Here is a 5,194-nt window from a genome sequence, read left to right as displayed (position 1 = left end):
AGATATGCCTCGCCCTGAACTGTTTTGGAAGAGTCGCATCTATATATAAATAAAGGATGGAGCATTTTGCCTCAGCGACCACTGTAAATGGAAGCTGGGAAGTGTGTTAAAATAGAACAGTTGGTGAAAGGAATGCATGCATGGTGGTGCCCTGGGCCGCCGCCGCTGGTGGGGGGAGGGAGGGAGGTAGGGAAGTCCGTAGAGGGAGGGAGGAAGGTAGGAAGAGGGAGGGAGGGAAGGGGTAGGACGGGACATAGCATTGTTACCATGGTTTTCCCCTAAAGGCTGAAAAGCTGTATTTATTTCTTCTTTTCCAGGTGTTGCGGCCCTGGCCGCTGAACCCGCCTAGCTTCCCCTATTTTTGTTTCCCTATTTTATCTCGTGACGAAGTTCTTTACTTCAGAATTTGATTAATGCCAGAACTACATTGACGAGGGTAGACTATTTTTGTTGATAAAGTTTCACATTTACAACTGATACTGTATCTGTAGAAAGTCTCCTCTTATACTGGCTAAAACTTTGCGTACTGCACTAATCAGTTTACAGTTGTGGTTATGGACATTTGCGTTAAATACAGCGTCATGGGGAAAGCAAGGGACACTGTCGGGCACTGCCGCTGTGAGCACCGAGGCTCTAGGTCCTGAGTACAGTATACACATCTGGAGTACTAGTTGGTAAATTATATTTTTTTCTTGCCTCATTTTTGTAAGCATTATTTTAATAATTGATATCACCAAACTTTCGGGCAGGTCCCTCGTCTCCAGGGCCTGTGTGCATCTCTCTGTCTTAGAGCTTAAGCTGCTCCATCAGAATATATGGTGAAATTTACCTGATCGTATTTGTTCCGTAATTATTATTATATAATAATAATTATTATATAATAATAATTATTGCAATTACTAATTATTACTCTTCTGCTTGGTCATGAAGGAAGCGGGCCTCGGGTGAAAGAGGGCTGTGACGATCTCTGTCAGGAACCCGTAGGTGAGGGACCGGGACGTCCACCTCCTGGGGCTCGTGCGGCCCCCCAGGCTCTGCTTCAGGAGGCTGGGGTCGTTCTTGCCCTTGCTGGGGTGGTTCTTCTCCGGCCCCGACCACGGCGGTCTCCGGGTTTGGAGTCCCTGAGCTTTCTTTTACCAACTTCGAGATTAACTCCGAAACTGGAGCCCCCCTAGAGCAGTTCGTTGTTGCCTTTAATCTCGTTCTGACAGTTCCTGCGACGGCGTTGGAACCAATCGCATTGGCGATTGCCTTTCCATTGGAGACTTTCGGTGCCATGGAAAGAGGGAACCTGCTGCATGGGTGACAGCTTCTTCCCCGTATCAACCTACCCTGGCTTTGCGCCCTGGAGAGGCCACTCCAGAGCGCAACCAGATGCCTACTACTATTTGTTTCGTTCTCAACTCTTCCCCCTCCCCCCTCCAACCACTTGGGCTGGACGGTAGAGCGACGGTCTCACTTCATGCAGGACGGCGTTCAACCCCCGACAGTCCAAGTGGCTGGGCACCCCCCCCCCCCAGTCCCATCTCAAGTCTTTATCCTGATTCTCTTCCCAGTGTTATATAGTCGTTATGGTTTGGCGCTTTCTCCTGATAGTTCCCCTTGCCTTCCTCCCCTATCCCCATCTACCTCTCCCTTATTCTGTTTCCTTCCTTCTCCCTGCTGTTCTGTTTCTCCCTCCCTCCACCCGTTTCTTCTAATCACCCCCACACTCTGTTCTCGTGTTTCGTTGTGATAACTAACTGGAATCATCTGTGGGGGGGGGGAGGTTCTATTTATTGTGAATGGGTCTCCATCTTGATGTATACAATTACTTCCATTTCATTATCATTATGTTCCTCCTAGTTTTAAATTTTAGTGTCAGAATTGGCAGCAGTTATGTGGCGAGTTGTGCGTTGTTCCTACAATGTTTTCTTTTGTTTTTGTTTCTCCAAAGTTATCCTGCCACTTGGAAGTCTGAAGTCAGTGCTGTTTAGAATTTCTATCTCAGATGTCTGCTTTTTGGGGGCTAATGGAGCTACTTAATACTTCGTTTATTTCCTTTTTTATTTACAGCTCAACTTGGAAAGTTGCACAAAGTACTCACAGTGATGTACAAAAACACAAGAGTGTTGCTTTTATTTGTTGGTGACATAACTACGATAAGGTTTGAGAAGGCCTTATGGGCCCAACATCAACAAGTAGCAAATACAAATATCCATGGAGATTAGGAATGGAAACAACAGTTGAGCGGTGGAGTTGCGAATATTTGATGAGAGTGACGGACACCGCCTTGACCACTACCTGAGAGAATGTGATCATCTAAGAGTTATTAGAAATATGTATAGAATAATAAACTCTACATTGAGTTAGGAAAAAACTATTTGTCAAATATAGATACTGTTCTTAAAAGAATCCCCCCATTTTGCACCTGCAAGATAACGTAAGATTTTAAGGGTTAATCTTCTTGCTTGAGAAGCTGTTCACTTAAGACAGTTAAGCAAGTTCCAGCTGTGTCTGGGTACAAGTGACAGGATGAACAACCCAGCGGGTTTTCTTCCTATTGGGGAGTGTTGAACATTCTGCTATGGCGGTATGACTACTCACAGGATGAGTGGCGCTGCCCAATAAACTCGCCCCTCGGGGCAAAATAAAAAAAATCAACAAGTAGGCTACTCTTCCAGAACTTTTTTTTCTGCTAGTACTACTACATCAGGATCTGCATCTTGTATTCTTTATTTAGGATTCTTTGCCCCAAATTCCATCAGCAGTGCTGTAGTTTGAAATATTTTTCTCTATTATACTGTATTGAGCCATTCTTCATAATGAACTTATTGTTGATGTTCATGTGAGGTGTTTTATTAGTCTGCACGTTGTTGGCGGTGTTGGGAGAGGGTGGAGAGGGTAGAAGGGTGATGGATTGGGAAAAAGAGAGAGTTACATTAGGATGACAGAAATGAACAGCGGGTTGACGTAATGGGAGATGAAAGGTAGAAGTGAGGAGAGAAGAGAGGAATGGAAGGCATAAAAAGCGTCTAACATTGAGGAGGACAATATGGTTGACAAGAAAAGATGCCAAAGGGGCAGAACAAGCGACAAGGAGGAGAGGAAGAGGGAGGTTATAGATAGGACAAGCCTGGCAGGAAGAGGAGGGTGGGAAGAGGAGTAATGCAGAGAAAAATGACAACTGAATTAAATATCCGCGGCTGGTGGGATGTTGGTATTGTAACTTTGGAAAAGGGGAAGGGTGAGAAAATTTAAGATCTTGTTTTACGAGGGTGGGGAAAAATAATAAAGCTTTGGATAGTGATTTTAGCGGTGGCAACAGAAGGTTTTAAATTTGATTCCTGTATGTGGTAATGAGGGCAATGTGAAGGCGGGGAACTAGTGAGAAAGACGGTAGAACAGGGCTGGTTAAGAGGTAGAAGAGAGATGATTATATTGGAGGTTGAGTAAAGGACACGGAGTTAAGGGAGAATGAGTGATCAGACAAGGAAGATAGTGACGAAGAAGAACTATAGATTGGCACGTCTTTTTATGCTGGAGGTGTGGTCGTGTGAGGCGACAAGAGGGTGGGAAGGTTGGGTGTGGGCTCAGTAGTGGGTGGCGGCGTTGGGTGGGGGCAGGGTGAGAGGTGTAATTGTCCTGAGGTGGGTTGTGCTGGTGTAAGAAGGATGGGGTTTGTTTAACTAATGGAGGAGGCGGCGTGATTTGAAGAGTTGTGGGGTAGCCAGCGCACTGTGGTGGGGGGTTTCTAACCCCCCTTCCCCTCCCTCCTTCCTCCCCCCTTCCCCTCCAGTAATAGGGTCTCCACATGGTTGGTCGCTCCCAATCTCTGTCCTCGTTTCCTTTGAATTTTTGCCTCATCAGCTGTTCGCTCCTCAATTGTCATTTTTTTCCGAATAAAAACCACCATCAAATTTGGCCAATGAATGTTGTTGGTTGATATTTCTCGTCCATTGGTCTTCTTCCGCCTGTTATCTTGGTAATGTAATTTGTACGGAGTAATGCATGTTATTGCCTCTTAGTATCCTGCTCAGCCTCCAGTTTCAGTTCCTCTGAGAATACCTTTGATGCTTTTGTTGTCGCTGTTCCTTCTCTCATCCTGGTTTTATTAGGATTTATCTGGTTCTTTGAGCATCTTCCGTGCAAAGTCATGGTCGTCTTACCCCCTCTCCCTCTCCCTCCCTGTCCCCTCTCTGGGAGAGGGGGGGACAGTCACACAATAGTCGGACTGAGATTAGTCAGACTAATCACAAACAAATTATTAAATATATTTTTTAAATTGCATACACTTAGTTTCTTTGTTTTTCTTTTCTGTTGTGCATGGTCTTTAGTCTGTGTTGGTAGGCCAAGTTGCCATCTTCCACTGTGTTATAAAGTGTCATCTGTTACAGCAACCTGGGCACTGTTACAGCATCCTGGACACTGTTACAGCACCCTGGGCACTATTACATCACCCTGGGTACTGTTACAGAATCTTGTGGCGCTGTTACAGCACCCTGGGCACTGTTACAGCACTCTGAGCACTGTTACAGCATCCTGGGCACTGTTACAGCACCCTGTGGCACTGTTACAGCACTCTGAGCACTGTTACGGCACCCTGGGCACTGTTACAGCACTCTGAGCACTGTTACGGCACCCTGGGCACTGTTACAGCACTCTGAGCACTGTTACGGCACCCTGGGCACTGTTACAGCACTCTGAGCACTGTTACAGCATCCTGGGCACTGTTACAGCACCCTGTGGCACTGTTACAGCACCCTGTGGCACTGTTACAGCACCCTGGGCACTGTTACAGCATTCTGGGCACTGTTTCGGCACCCTGGGCACTGTTACAGCACCCTGGGTACTGTTACAGCATCCTGGGCACTGTTACAACACCCCTGTGGCACTGTTACAGCACCCTGGGCACTGTTACATCACCCTGGGTACTGTTACAGAATCCTGTGGCGCTGTTACAGCACCCTGGGCACTGTTACAGCACCCTGGGCACTGTTACAGCACCCTGTGCCACTGTTACAGCACCTTGGGCACTGTTACAGCACCCTAGTCACTGTTACAGCACCCTGGGCACTGGTAAACGCTACGCTTCTGAATAAGGCTCGTGTTCCCGTCACAGTTAATCATACTCTCATTGGCCTATCAAACGTCAAATGCATCCCAGGTATCATTAAGTAAAACAACTGTGGGTAAAATAGGAACACCAATTTAC

The sequence above is a fragment of the Procambarus clarkii genome, chromosome 66 (genome assembly GCF_040958095.1).
Source record: "Procambarus clarkii isolate CNS0578487 chromosome 66, FALCON_Pclarkii_2.0, whole genome shotgun sequence".
NCBI lineage: Eukaryota > Metazoa > Arthropoda > Malacostraca > Decapoda > Cambaridae > Procambarus > Procambarus clarkii.
The sequence above is the reverse complement of the archived record's forward strand: the minus strand, read 5'-3'. Positions refer to the sequence as shown.